Below are 14207 nucleotides of genomic sequence, written 5' to 3' on the forward strand. Positions count from 1 at the left end.
GTGACAGCAGCCAATCAGGAAGGGTGCGGGGCGAGGCTTGAGATCACAAACATCACTCCTGCCCTGCACAGAGTGTTTGGAGGAGGCAGTCAGCAGCAGTCCGGGAGGTATTTATCGGCAAGGGAGATATTTAAGGGGGGGATGATTTATTGCTCCATGTATAGGCCTCCCCATTTATGCAAGCTGCGCCCACTAAGTCAGTTTGCAAAATCATTGTATAGGTCGTGCCCTATAAGAACATAAGAAGTTGCCTCCGCTGAGGCAGACCAGAGGTCCATCTTGCCCAGCGGTCCGCTCCCGCGGCGGCCCATCAGGCCTATTGCCTGAAACAGTAGTCCCTGACTAATTTTGTAATTTACCTCTAATCCTCTAATCCTATCCCTATAACCTACCTCTACTCCTATCTTTACCCCTCAATCCCTTTGTCCTCCAAGTACCTATCCAAACCTTCTTTGAATCCCTGTAGCGTGCTCCTGCTTATCACATCCTCCGGTAGCGCGTTCCATGTATCCACCACCCTCTGGGTGAAAAAGAACTTCCTGGCGTTTGTTCTAAACCTTTCCCCTTTCAATTTCTCCGAGTGCCCCCTTGTACTTGTGATTCCCCATAATTTGAAAAATCTGTCCCTGTCTACTTTTTCTATGCCCTTCATGATCTTGAAGGGCATAGAAAAAAGCCCCAGCTTTTTCAGTCTGTCAGTATATGAGAGGTCCTCCATACCCCTTATTAGCTTAGTTGCTCTTCTCTGGACTCTCTCAAGTACCGCCATGTCCTTCTTGAGGTACGGCGACCAGTACTGGACACAGTACTCCAGGTGCGGGCACACCATTGCACGATACAGTGGCAGGATGACTTCCTTCGTCCTGGTCGTGATACCCTTCTTAATGATACCCAACATTTTGTTTGCTTTCCTTGAGGCTGTGGCACACTGTGCCGACGCCTTCAATGTTGTGTCTACCATCACTCCCAGGTCTCTTTCAAGGTTGCTCACCCCCAGCGGTGATCCCCCCATTTTCTAAGTGAACATTAGGTTCTTCTTCCCTACATGCATGACCTTGTATTTCTCTATGTTGAAGCTCATTTGCCACTTTTTGGCCCACTCTTCCAGCGTTGTCAGATCTTTTTGGAGATCTTCGCAGTCCTCCATGTTTTTGACCCTGCTGTATAGTTTGGTGTCATCTGCAAATTTAATAACCTCACATTTTGTTCCTGCCTCCAGGTCGTTAATAAATATATTAAACAGGAGCGGTCCCAGCACCGACCCCTGTGGAACTCCGCTCGTGACCCATTGCCAGTCTGAGTAATGGCCCTTTACTCAGACTGGCAATGGGTCATGAGTGGAGATGGGGATATACTTATGTTTAAGCAGTATATCAAATACAATAAATCCAATCCAGTACCAGTAAAAGGTTAACATGGGAGTTCTTACTGTCTCCTATTTAACTCTGTATTAGTCCATAGTCTGTTATTGAGAAAGACACTGGGGAAGCCACTGCTTGCCCTGTATTGGTACCATGGAATATTGCTACATCTTGGGTTTTGTCCAGGTACTGGTGACCTGGATTGGCCACCATGGGAACGGGCTACTGGGCTTGATGGACCATTGGTCTGACCCAGTAAGGCTAATCTTTTGTTCTTATATACCCCCTAAGTGGTCGTATGGTGATCATTTATTCTAGGTGTCTTCCCTATCTGGCCCAGCTGGTTCACAATCTAACTACAGCACCTGGGGCAATGGAGGATTAAGTGATATGTTCAGGGTCACAAGGGGCAGCATTGGGATTAGACCTGCAACCTCAGGGTGCAGAGGCATCAGCTCTCACCACTAGGCCACTCTTCCACTGACAGACATTTAATTTCAAAATGCTTTCTCCCGATGTTAAGAAGGTTTTTTACAAAAGGGGCCAGATTCTATAAATGGTGCCTTAGTTAGGGCCACTAGGTGCCCTAATTGAGGCTGTCTAGCATGCCTAACTAAAATCTGTGCCTAACCTAAATTCAATCAATTATTTTAAATGACACAGCAATCGACCATGGCATTGAAGTTAATTGATAAATTGACACCCAGCAACGCCTAAGTCGAGGCGCCTTCTGACACCTACGACACCTACCTCAAAAGTAGGCATGGTTATGGGTGGAGAATAGACTTAAGAACATAAAAGTAGCCTTACTGGGTCAAACCAAGGCTCTATCAAGCCCAGTAGCCCGTTCTCACGGTGGCCAATCCAAGTCACTAGTACCTGACGAAAACCCAAGGAGTAGCAATATTCCATGCTACCGATACAGGGCAAGCAGTGGCTTCCCCGTGTTTATCTCAAATAACAGACTATGGACTTTTCCTCCAGGAACTTGTCCAAACCTTTCTTAAAACCAGCTACGCTAGCCGCTCTTACCACATCCTCTGGCAACATGTTCCAGAGCTTAAATATTCTCTGAGTGAAAAAAAATTCCTCCAATTGGTTTTAAAAGTATTTCCCTGTAACTTCATTGAGTGTCCCCTAGTCTTTGTAATTTTTGATGGAGTGAAATATTGATCCACTTGTACCCATTCTACTCCACTCAGGATTTTGTAGACTTCAATCATATCTCCCCTCAGCCGTATTTTTTCCAAGCTGAAGAGCCCTAACAGTTTTAGTCTTTCCTCAAATGAGAGGAGTTCCATCTCCTTTACCATCTTGGTTGCTCTTATTTGAACCTTTTCTAGCACCACTATATCTTTCTTGAGATAAGGAGACCAGAATTACGGTTTTTATACGTTGATACGTCTGGCGTTACACGTTGTTTCGACTTTCTCATTGAATTTTTCTGACGACGTGCTCTCTCCATTGGGAGACCCGAAGGTAATTTACTTTTTCAGTTTATAAACGTTTTGATAAAAAAAAATTTCTTTTTTGATATTGATAACTGTAACAATTTCATTTATTTTTTGTTTTTGTTTTTTAGTTTTTTCCTCCTGATGATGCGACTCATGGCGAAACACGATCGGTGTTGAGGAAATGTTGGACATTTTTTCAGTTTAAGGAATTTTAGCTACACGTTGATTTTTGTTATAATTTTTGTGGTTGTTTTGGGGACTCACTTATTGTATTGCCACTATTTTCTTACCAGCTATAACAGCATGGAGAATCTCATTGCACGACCTCCTATACTTACAAGCAACCTTTAAGAACATTGCTCTGATCATCTTGAGAAAATACATCTGGTAGTGGAGAATTTTGGAATATCTATCAAATCTAATCGACATCTTTTGAATTCAGCTAAGTAATCATTTATACATATCCACTTCTATATATTTGCTTGAATAACTTATAATTAACAAGATGTTCAGGGCTGGTAGGTAGGTGAGTGCAATGATGTTAAGATAATTCATCTTTATTCTATTAACTTGCTGGTTTTGAATAAGATATCACACTGAGCACTCTCAATATTATTTTTAATTATTTTTAAAATATATACATAGTTATTTAATTCACTTTATTTGTTATATTATAAAGTTAGTGAATTGAGTTTAATTTTTCTCCAATCCATTTAGGTTTTGACCAGAATTAAACGCAATACTCCAGATGAGGTCGCACCATGGAGTGATACAGGGGCATTATAACATTCTTAGTCTTGTTAACCATCCCTTTTTTAGTAATTCCTAGCATCCTATTTGCTTTTTTGGCCGCCATCACACATTGGGCGGAAGGTTTTATCATATTGTCTATGATGACACCAAGGCCCTTAGGCATCGCTAGGCATCCAAGTTAGGCACAGGTGAATTAGGCCAATTCAAAACTGGTCTAATGTACCGGTGTCAACCTCCAAGATGTCAAGTGATACCTAAGCATGCCTAGGTACTGCTTGGCAGGATTCTATAAGGGGCGCCTAATGGTTGATTGACAACTACACTGAGCAGCACACTATTTATAAAATTTAGCTAAAGATTAGCTCATGTTATCTGCAAGAGGACCCATAGGAACAAAATGGATCCTGCTGTAGTTAACATGCGCTAACCTTTAGTAAAAGACCCCCTAAGCTTGTTAAGTGATTATGCATGCACAATTTTGTATTTGGTAAAATCACACACACAGTCAAGATGAAAATGACATATTGCTAACTAACAGTAAGAACTGAAATGGAGGAAAATAGACTTCAGATGCTGATCAATCCCCTTAAGGTTTTGGGATGTTTATAAAGAGTGAATATTGAGCCTAAAAGCCTGATTGATTAAGCTCCATCGCAACAAGAGCATTGGAGTCAATATAAAAAATACTAAATATACAACCCCAGTGAAATAGATGGCCACCATTGGGTCCAGATCAGTGTTTTTGCTTTTTATTGCATATTTTATTGTTCTATTTAGTTTGTTTGGGTTTTATAAAAAAAATTTATGGACACTAAAAGCACTAAAACACTGCAAAAATTAAAATGTAAAAAAGATTAGAAAGGAGGGTTTTGACCTCACCTGGAATACTGCGTCCAGCACTGGTCACCGTACATGAAGAAGTACATGGTACTACTTGAAAGCCAAAGAAGAGCGACTAAAATGATTAAGGGGTTGGAGGAATTGCCGTACAGTGAGAGATTAGAGAAGCTGGGCCTATTCTCCCTTGAAAAGCGGAGACTGAGAAGGGACATGATCGAAACATTCAAGATAATGAAGGGAATAGACTTAGTAGATAAAGACAGGTTGTTCACCCTCTCCAAGGTAGAGAGAACGAGAGGGAACTCTCTAAAGTTGAAAGGGGATAGATTCCGTACGAACGTAAGGAAGTTCTTCTTCACCCAGAGAGTGGTAGAGAACTGGAATGCTCTTCCGGAATCTGTTATAGGGGAAAACACCCTCCAGGGATTCAAGACAGGGTTGGATATATTCCTGCTGAAGTAGAATGAACGCAGATAGGGCTGGTCTCAATTAGGGCACTGGTCAATGACCTGGGAGCTGCTGCATGAGTGGACTGCTGGGCGCGATGGACCACTGATCTGACCCAGCAGTGGCAAATTCTTATGTTCTTATGATTGCTTAATAGAGAACATTCAAGGTTTTTTATCCCCCGATTCCATTCATATCATATTTAATGATATGTCATTCTCATCTTGGCTTTGTGTGTGATTTTACTGTTGAGCACAACCGCCCAATATTCAGCACTATATAGCCGGCCGGAAACGCCTCCTGGCTGGCTAAGTAGCTCTAACTAAGCTAACTGCTGATATTCAATGACTGACCATATTCATTGGGTGTAGATAGGATGACACATTTGACACCAATTTTGGAGAAATTACACTGGTTACCGGTTTTATTTCGAGTGCAACACAAGGTTATTTCTGTGATCCACAGGGCAGGATTAATTCTTCGAGGGCCCCTAGGCACACAAGTGCCTGGGCCCCCTGGCTCTGCCCCACCCCTGCCCCGCCCATGCCCTACCCCTGTCCTGCCCACACCCCGCCCCCATTTTATTTCCTGTTTTTTCCATTTGTATTTCTTTTTTTCTTTTATTATAAAATTCAAAATAAACAACAAAGATTACCATACCAGTGCCAGTGTACAGTTTTAGTTCTATGCAAGCCCCAAACATCTCTGAACAAATCCCCCTTTCCTTCCCTTCCTACCTACTTGCTCAGGACTTTAACGCTGAACCCTTTCCATTCGTATATAAAAGTGTTCAAATGCACTGTAAAGCAGTAATACTATCCGAAACAAGTTAATAACCAAGTTAGCAACTCCTCTCAACTGCCTCACTCTGTGTCGTCCAACTTTAACCCATATGTATGTATAAACAACCAAATCTATAACTCCTCTGGTAAATTCCACTCCATGTATGTTAATTTGTAACAAAACAACAAGGCAAGTGGTCCACCAAAGAATCCAACATGGAACAAAAGAAGATCGGCAGACAATAAGGAGATTCAAATCAGGTTTATTCAAGGTGCTCCCAGGAACCATGCCTGATGCATTTCGCCAAACAAGGCTGGTCAATGCTAACAGAAAACCATGTCTTTCATACACACAGGACACAAAACCACCCTCATCTAGTATGGAATAAGTAATCACAAACTAACCCCCCCCCCTTTTTACAAAGGCACAGAAGAGGTTTTTAGCGCTGGCAGGCTGAATGTTCTGTGCTGTTCTGATGATCATATGACCATCGGAGCAGTGCAGAGCATTCAGCATGCTGGCTTGTGCTACAAACCAAAGGAACTATACAGTTTAGGGGGTGAAGAAACAGTGGTGCATATCCCCCAATACTGAACAAACTATAAAGATAGCAGATATAAATTTGATAAAAGAGAAATAACAAATCACTTTAAAAATTAACAAATAAAAATAAAACAAAAAATAGAAAATAAGATAATACCATTTTATTGGACTAATACATTTTTTAATTAGCTTTCAGAGGTCAAACCCTCTTTCCTTAGGTCATTAAAGTATACTGCTGTTACAATATCCTGTCCTGACCTGAGGAAGGAGAGTTTGGTCTCTGAAAATTAATAAAAAATGTATTAAAATCAGTCCAATTAAATGATCACCGTATTTCCATTTTCTATTTCTAAACATTTATCAACACAGCTACAATACTACTTTATCCTAAAGCAAAAAAATATAATTTTTTTCTACCTTTGTCATGTGGTTTCTGCTTTCCTCATCTTCTTGTCATTCTCTTTCTTCCATCCACTGTCTGCCCCTTCCAGAAACTGTCTCCCCTTGCTATCTCTCCTCCTGACTCCCCCCCCTTTTGGTCTGGCATCCATCATCTTCCCTCTGTTCCCTCATCGTCTGGCATCTCACTACTTCCATCTCTCACTGTAGTTTTTAAGCATCTCTCTCTTCTCATTTCCTCCACTCAGATCTGATATCTCTATCTCCTTCCCCATTCTCTGACATCTCTCTCTCTTCTCTCCTCTCTCTTCCCTTTCCTTTTCTTCTCTGGTTTCCTTCTCTATTTTCTGCCTCCATTTAAATTAAATTTTTTCTTACTATTCAGTCCTCAGTTTCCCTCTTTTCACTGTGTCCCACAGCATGTTACCCATTTCCTTCACCCCTCCACGATCTCACTAACTCTATCTTCTTCCTCCATCCAGTATATGTCCTTTTTCTTTATCCCCTCCTTCCATCCAATATGTGTTCTCTTTCTCCACTTCCATTCAGCATTTGCTCTCCCTTCTCAACTGACACCCATCTGCCCTCTTCTCTCTCCCCCTTCTCCCCACTTCCATCATTTGCCCCCTTCTCTCTCTCTCCCACTACTTCCATCATCTGCCCCTTCTCTCTCTCTCTCTCTCCCTCCCTTCTCCCCACTTCCATCATTATCATCAGTCCCCTTCTCTCAATCTCCCCCTTCTCCCCACTTCCATAATCTGCCCCTTCTCTCTCTCTCTCCCCCCACTTCCATCATCTGCCCCTTCTCTCTCTCTATCTCTCCATTCTTCCCACTTCCATCATCATCATCTGCCCCCTTCTCTCAATTTCTCCTTCTCTCAAGCACATCTCCCTCCCTTCCCCTCACCTTTCTTTCCGATTTTGGCAACAAGTAAGATCGGCAACAGCACCCCCCCCCCGGCAACAGCACTCAAGTTTGCCAATGCCCCCCTCCCGGTGACGGCACTTCAGATCGGCAACGGGCCCCCTTGGCATCAACAGTACTTCAGATCGGCAATGTGATGCTCAGTCCAAAGCTTCCCTCTCCCGCGAACTGCCCGGGTGGAAACAGGAAGCTGTGTGAGGGGAATCTTTGGGCTGAGCATTACGTTGCCAATCTGAAATGCTGTTGATGCTGGGGTGAGGCCTGTTGTCAATCTTAAGTGCCATTGCCCTGGTTGGGGGGGGGGGGTTTGCTGATCTTAAGTGCCATCGCAAGGGGGTGTGGGAGCCCGTTGCCGATCTTAAGTGTTGTTGCCGTTTGAAAAAAAAAAAAAGGCTCTCTCTTTGCCCTCCTTCAGTGGGCCCCCTTAACAATTTCAGGCTCTAGGCACGTGCCTACTGGACCTATCCTTTAATCCTGCCCTGGTGATCCATCAAACTGTTTACCATCAAACACCATGGTATTTTTGACAACTCATTGCGAACTATAAACCAGGCAGATCTTTATGATCTGAAAATAAAAATTTATGAACTTCAAGGAAGCAAGGTTATTATGCAGACACCAGAGCAATGAGATTCTGCATAGCTGGTGTTAAGATGTGGAATGGTTTGGTGAATTAGTTGCGCCAATGTAATCATAGGTTTCAATTCAAGAAACAGTTAAAACCCCAATTGTTTGCCATCGCATTCTTATGACTTAACAGTTCTTTGGAAAAGAAAAGATAGTTCTCTCCTGATAATTTTAAGATTTTAGTTTGTCATAATTATTATGTTTGTTTTAACTTATGTGAACTGTTTAGATCTTAAGAAATATAGAAAAATTGTAAATAAATAAGTAAATAAATAAAGGGCTCCTTTTACTAAGCCGAGATAGCGATTCCTATTACGGCAAATGCGACACAGCCCATAGGACCCGAATGGGCTGCATCGCATTTGCCACACGAGACTGACTACTGTGGCTTTGTAAAAGGGGCCCTAACAAATGTACATCCCTAGCGAATATGAGTGATTCCAATTTTATACTTTACAATGATTATTTACCCCCTCCTTTACAAAGCCGCGCTAGCATTTCTAGCGCCAGCCGCTGCGGTAACGGTTCCGATGCTCATAGAATTCCTAGGAATGTCTGAGCTGTTACCGCTGCAGCCACACTAAAAACACTACTGTGGCTTTGTAAAGGAGGGGGTTAATCATGTGAGAAAGCGGGCTTCAGAATGAAATACTATTATTAGGCTCTTAAAAAGTTATTAATGCACAAAAACACAAGGTGATTTATTAAAAAAAAAAGCTACTAAAAATATACCATGGGAAGAGATATAAGAATTCTTTGAAATATATTAGTGAAAAAATGTCTTGGCAGGTAAAATATAAAATGGTCTGTGTTAAATCCAAGGGAACCTATTACTTGTTCTTTTTTTTCTCTCTCTCTTACAGACAACTCTATGCCAGAAATAAAATATCAGGGCCATTTTCATAAAGAACATGCTGAACAGCTGTTAGCATTAGCAGGCTGCACAGCAGTTTCTAGTAACAAAGGGGTCCTTTCCCTAATGTGCGCTAGCCATTTTAGCGTGCACTAAATATTAGTGCGTGCTAAACGCTAACGTGACCATAGACTGAAAATGGCAAGATCAATTATGCATATGTACTATCACATAATACCTCATAGGCAGCAGAATACCGTTTTGATTGTGGGGCCCCAAAGGCTCTGCCCTAATCAGCAGAATCCTGTGGCACAGCCGCTCACCAGCTCCCAACCCACCACCAGCCCCCACCCACTTCCTCCCAGCGCTGTATTTTTAAATCTTTGGGCTGCCACCGCACAGCATCAACAAGCAGGTCTGCCCCCGGAAGTAGAATGAAAGTTTTGGGGGCGGGCGTGCTCGTTGACGCTCGTTGACGCGACTGCCCAAAGATTTCAAAGTTTAGTGCCGGGAAGAGGATGGGTGGGTGGGAACTGACCAGTAATCGCCAATCTTTGGGAGGCCATGGCCCCTGTAGCCTCCCCTGTTCCGATGCCCATGTAGTACCTTATGCTATGCGCTACTATGTAAATCTCAACTTCACCCACTTTCCACCCCTGAGCATACCTACAAGCAAGTGTATGGATCATAAATATTTATAGGCCTTCTACTTGTACAAAAAAGGTCTTTAAGCAAGACAAATCCTTTATAAATATACTTCCATAAAGGGCTACAAGCCATCTAACAAAATGAAATGTAATTTTCTTGTAAGCAAAAGTAGGCCAAAAAAGTCAGTTTCCGTAATTGTATTTAGAAACATTGACATTAGTGAGCTTCTCTGCATGATTTTGTATCGCAGCAGCTCATTAAGATTAAATTTAAATAAACATTTGTAAGTTGTCATTGGTTCATAAAAATGTACTACAAAATTTCATGATTTTTGTAATAAAAGGATCACCATGTGTTAAAACACACAAAGAAACAGCAATTTTGCGCATTTGATGGCACTTATTCATGGTGAAGTCCCTTTAGTGAAAAAAAACAAACATGCAGTTTATTGGAAGAATCACTAGAGGAGTTAATTAAATTTAACTTTTTATATTCTTATATAACTATTCTCAAAGTGGACTTGCTTTGATCTCACGTATGTAAGACATATTGGGTTTTGCTTACTTTGGGCTCCTTTTATGAAGGTGCGCTACGGGTTTTACCACATGCACCGGATTAGCACGTGCTAGCCAAAAATCTACCGCCTGCTCAAAAGGAGGTGGTAGCGGCTAGTTTAGCGCACGCTATTCCACGCGTTAAGGTCCTAGCGCGCTTTTGTAAAAGAGCCCTTTGTCTTCAATCTTTTGTGTAAACTGAGTCGAGCTTCTGAATTACAAGATGGCGCGGTATACAAATCTAAGGATTAGATTAGATTAGGAGTACAGCCTGCTCCTTGAGTCCCCCAAATTTACAGAGCAACAAAAAGGGAGGAAGGTCCAACCTTGTCTGCAGAAAAAAACAACCAGGAACAAACAAAAAAAGGAACTGCAGATATGTACAAGATGCAGGCGAAATTTATTGTGACAATCTATATATATAAAATCGGAGGTATGTATGTGTGTATGTATGTGTGTATGTGCCGCGATCACACAAAAACAGCTTGACCGATTTGAACGAAACTTGGTATGCAGATCCCTCACTACCTGGGGTGATATGTTCTGGGGGTCTCGCGGCCCACCTGCACACGTGGGCGGAGCTACAATCAGAAAATCAGATTTCACCCATTCATGTCAATGGAAAAAATGTAAAAAGCTGCCATTCTCACAGTAATTCAAAAACGGCTTGACCGATTTGAACGAAACTTGGTATGCAGATCCCTCACTACCTGGGGTGATATGTTCTGGGGGTCTCGCGGCCCACCTGCACACGTGGGTGGAGCTACAAACAGAAAATCAGATTTCACCCATTCATGTCAATGGAAAAAATGTAAAAAGCTGCCATTCTCACAGTAATTCAAAAACGGCTTGACCGATTTGAACAAAACTTGGTATGCAGATCCCTCACTACCTGAGGTGATATGTTCTGGGGGGTCTCGCGGCCCACCTGCACACGTGGGTGTAGCTACAAACATAAAATCAGATTTCACCCATTCATGTCAATGGAAAAAATGTAAAAAGCTGCCATTCTCACAGTAATTCAAAAACGGCTTGACCGATTTGAACGAAACTTGGTATGCAGATCCCTCACTATCTGGGGTGATATGTTCTGGGGGTCTCGCGGCCCACCTGCACACGTGGGCGGAGCTACAAACAGAAAATCAGATTTCACCCATTCATGTCAATGGAAAAAATGTAAAAAGCTGCCATTCTCACAGTAATTCAAAAACGGCTTGACCGATTTGAACGAAACTTGGTATGCAGATCCCTCACTACCTGGGGTGATATGTTCTGGGGGTCTCACGGCCCACCTGCACACGTGGGCGGAGCTACAAACAGAAAATCAGATTTCACCCATTCATGTCAATGGAAAAAATGTAAAAAGCTGCCATTCGCACAGTAATTCAAAACCAGCTTGACCGATTTGAACGAAACTTGGTATGCAGATCCCTCACTACATGGGGTGATATGTTCTGGGGGTGTCGCGGCCCACCTGCACACGTGGGCGGAGCTACAAACAGAAAATCAGATTTCACCCATTCATGTCAATGGAAAAAATGTAAAAAGCTGCCATTCTCACAGTAATTCACAAACGGCTTGACCGATTTGAATGAAACTTGGTATGCAGATCCCTCACTACCTGGGGTGATATGTTCTGGGGGGTCTCGCGGCCCACAACTCTATGTTGCTTGCTCAAGGGTGGGTTCACCCAAGAATTTATATGTTCTTGCTCCAGGAGGTGAAACTAAAATTGTTGTTTATAATCACGTTTTGCGTTAGTTGTATTGTATTCATTTTGTCAAATATTTCACATTATAATTTGAATATTGTACTTTTTATTAAGCTGTACAAAAATAATTTCATTCACCACTATAAAGTATCTTTATTTGAATCCATTTACAGTGTTATTGCTATAATTAAATACCCGTGCAACGCCGGGGCATCAGCTAGTATAAATATATAAAAACCTTTTTACCAAACAGTGGACCCGACACGGTCCGTGTTTCGGACAAACCTTCGTCGGGGGTCCAAGATGAAAAAAGGTTTGGAAAAATATGCCACAAAAAATTGTAGAGTAAAAAATGTCATAAACCAAAAGGTCCGATGCGCCGAGAATCGCCAACTGCTGTAAAGCGTCTCCAAGTCAAAGGATAATGGCCTAGATTCACTAACCTTCCCGATCCTGTCCGATCCGTGGGCGATCTGTGGCAGACCGACTAATCCATAACGAATCCTCATGCAAATGGGGGCGATCAGAGGCATGCCCCCACCGACCGCATGGATCACTGGTCAAAATCTGGTGATGCCAAAATTAGGCTGGAGTGCACTGAGTGAGGCAATTAGAGCACCGGAATGAAACTTGGAATGCACCAAGAGAGGCAATTGAAGTGCCAAAATGAGGCTTGAAATGTGCAGGGAGGCAGTCGGAACACCAGATTGAGACTTGGAACATCAACTGTTTGAATAGTGAATGCCACCTAAAAAAAATGGGAGGCTTTTGGACTTAGGAACAAATGGAGGACTGCGAAAGTAATAGTAATAGGGGATGGGGGATATTAAGGGCATGGAATGGATGCTAACAGGCATGGGTTAGATTCCAGAGGGGATGGACAGGGATGGGTAAAGCTTCTGTCCCTATGCAACTCTCTAATTAGAATCTGGGCTTAGTGCACCTTATTGTGGGACTTTCCCATGTGCTAAGCCCATATTCAACACAGCAATATTTAGGGCTTTTCTATTTTTAAAAAAAAATTTGGCAGGTCTCATGCAAATTTTTCCATTAGTGTGTGGGACTTGCAAAATGTTAAAGTAGGAGCACTTAGTACTTCTTATTTAACTCTCAAGTTAACTCAGTTTTGCTATTTAGTGCACCAGAAACTGCATATTACTTGTCAAAGGTGGAAGATGTACAAAAGCTGAAGCTCAGGCCATGGCTATACCAGAGTATCTAGCTCCACCGACCCAGATTCTTTCCTCCAGCTAAAGAACTGAGAATATTTGAAATTCTAGAGAGTCACTATTAGGTCAAATACCGGAAAAATCCAGTACTTCATCACACGCAGGAGGCCACTGGATGGCATCTGCTAGCTGAGAAATTCCGCTTGAACACTGTTCACGCTCACAATAAGGGCTACTATGCCAGAAGATGCAACTTCATGGAGACCTCTGCACTCTTGGTAGCTCCTATTTGTTACCATGCACACATGCATTGCATTGCCAAACAACACACACTCTGCTTAACCCTGAACCAGAGAGATGAAGTGAAGCAAGACCAGATGAATAGCTCTCACCTCCAAGTAGTTTATGGACCATTCAGCCTTCTGGGCCAACCAGCACCCATGAGCCCCCGTAGCCTCTGAGATTTGCATCTGCACTGACTAGAATCCATGCTGGCAGGTCCAAAGGAACAACCCTCAAGAGGTGACCAAGTCAATCTAGGTGACTTTATATTGACACCAACCGGGGAACTGAACCACAAAGCAGCAAGATTGCAGGAATCACCAGGATAACCGAGCCGACTGTGTGCTGCAGAGCCACACTTGGGCCCTAGTATATAGAACAGCCTCTAAAGTTGCTACCATGGAATCGAGCAACTGTAGGTAATCCCAAACTCTTAGAAAGTTGGGTGCAGTGGCATAGCGAGGGGGGGGGGCTACCCTGGGCACTGTCTTGGGGGAGGCTCCAGCACATCTCCTCTCTGCCCACCCAACTACCTCTTCAAATGATTGCTGGCAGTGAGCAGCATCTCTAACCTGCAGTGCCAGAAAGTGTTGTCGGATGGAGAACTGAAGCCAGCAAGAGCAGCAGGTTAGAGATTTTGCTTACTGTTGGTGATTATTTGAAGAGGTATGCTGGGGGGGTGGGGGGGGGAGCATGCCAGGGAAGGAATGTGGGGGAGATGGGGGCAGGGAGGAAAGGGGTACACGGTGTGGAGATGCCAGGTGCCCCCAGTTGAGAGAGCTCGGAAAATGTGGAACTGGAACTGGAGTTTACTTGCTTGGGCTTGCAGAAAGAAGGCCAATCCCAAACAGGTGTCAA

The sequence above is a fragment of the Geotrypetes seraphini genome, chromosome 3 (genome assembly GCF_902459505.1).
Source record: "Geotrypetes seraphini chromosome 3, aGeoSer1.1, whole genome shotgun sequence".
Lineage (NCBI taxonomy): Eukaryota > Metazoa > Chordata > Amphibia > Gymnophiona > Dermophiidae > Geotrypetes > Geotrypetes seraphini.